The 1757-nt window shown below is 35.2% G+C and overlaps 1 pseudogene; it reads left to right on the forward strand.

The window, feature by feature from the left end:
• The first annotated feature begins 254 nt into the window (after positions 1-254).
• Positions 255-1423, forward strand: LOC145131054 (acetyl-coenzyme A carboxylase carboxyl transferase subunit beta, chloroplastic pseudogene; annotated as a pseudogene).
• Positions 1424-1757: the final 334 nt, after the last annotated feature.

Genomic DNA, 1757 nt, shown 5'->3' on the forward strand with positions numbered 1-1757 from the left:
AAAATTACAAAAATGAAACTATAAATTTTGAACAACAAAAAGCGAGTAATCAAGTCCGACAACGGGTTTTCCAACAAGCCTTACAAGGAGCTCTAGGAACTCTGAATAGTTGTTTAAACAGCGAGTTACATTTACGTACTATCAGTGCCAATATTGGCATATTGGGGGCGATGAAAGAAATAACGGATTAGTCCTTCTACTTTAGGCATTATTTTTGATTTATTTTTTTTCCAAAAAAGAATTAAGAAATACTCATGGTAACCATTCAAGCCGACGAAATTAGTAATATTATCCGTGAACGTATTAAGCAATATAATAGAGAAGTAAATATTGTAAATACCGGTACCGTACTTCAAGTAGGTGATGGCATTGCTCGTATTCATGGTCTTGATGAAGTAATGGCGGGTGAATTAGTAGAATTTGAAGAGGGTACAATAGGCATTGCTCTTAATTTGGAATCAACTAATGTTGGTGTTGTATTAATGGGTGATGGTTTGCTGATACAAGAAGGGAGTTCTGTAAAAGCAACAGGAAGAATTGCTCAGATACCAGTGAGTGAGGCCTATTTGGGTCGTGTTATAAACGCGCTGGCTAAACCTATTGATGGTAGAGGTGAAATTTCATCTTCTGAATATAGGTTAATTGAATCGCCCGCTCCAGGGATTATTTCTCGAACTTTTGATCGATCCGGGCACTTGGGAGCCTATGGATGAAGACATGGTCTCTCTGGATCCCATTGAATTTCATTCGGAGGAGGAGCCTTATAAAAATCGTATCGATTCTTATCAAAGAAATACAGGATTAACCGAGGCTGTTCAAACAGGCAGAGGGCAACTAAACGGTATTACCGTAGCAATTGGGGTTATGGATTTTCAGTTTATGGGAGGTAGTATGGGATCCGTAGTCGGGGAGAAAATTACCCGTTTGATTGAATACGCTACTAAAGAATTTCTACCTCTTATTATAGTGTGTGCTTCCGGAGGGGCACGCATGCAAGAAGGAAGTTTGAGCTTGATGCAAATGGCTAAAATATCTTCTGCTTTATATGATTATCAATCAAATAAAAAGTTATTCTATGTACCAATTCTTACATCTCCTACTACCGGTGGGGTGACAGCTAGTTTTGGTATGTTGGGGGATATCATTATTGCCGAACCCAATGCCTACATTGCCTTTGCGGGTAAAAGAGTAATTGAACAAACATTGAATAAAACAGTACCCGAGGGTTCACAAGCGGCCGAGTATTTATTCCAGAAAGGCTTATTCGATCTAATCGTACCACGTAATCCTTTAAAAAGCGTTCTGAGTGAGTTATTTCAACTACACACTTTCTTTCCTTTGAATCAAAATTAGAACATTAAGTTCAATTATTTTGAGCAAACAAGTAATTAGTTTATCGGAATCCAAGTTAAAATTAGACGAATGGGGTTTATTTTGTTGGCATAAGATCTAATTATATTATATAAAGAATCAAAAGTCACAGAAAATCTGCCCCTTTTTCTATATTCCTGATTATTGATCAAGAAGCCTCTATTAACAAGATAAAAGATGAAATTCTTATTTTCGTGAAATTAGGCAAATCAAAAAAATATACTCTTCTCGTCATATATAATGAAAATCTATAAAATATAGAATTTTTTCTTTTTTTATATCTTACGATAATCCTATTTTGACTAAGAATCCCTGATGGATGGGATTCTAACAAACCCTTCAATATATTCAATATAATTATAAATATAAATAGAATCTAATTAATT

The sequence above is a fragment of the Lactuca virosa genome, chromosome 8, assembly GCF_052849685.1.
Source record: "Lactuca virosa cultivar CGN04683 chromosome 8, Lactuca_virosa_CGN04683_v6, whole genome shotgun sequence".
Lineage (NCBI taxonomy): Eukaryota > Viridiplantae > Streptophyta > Magnoliopsida > Asterales > Asteraceae > Lactuca > Lactuca virosa.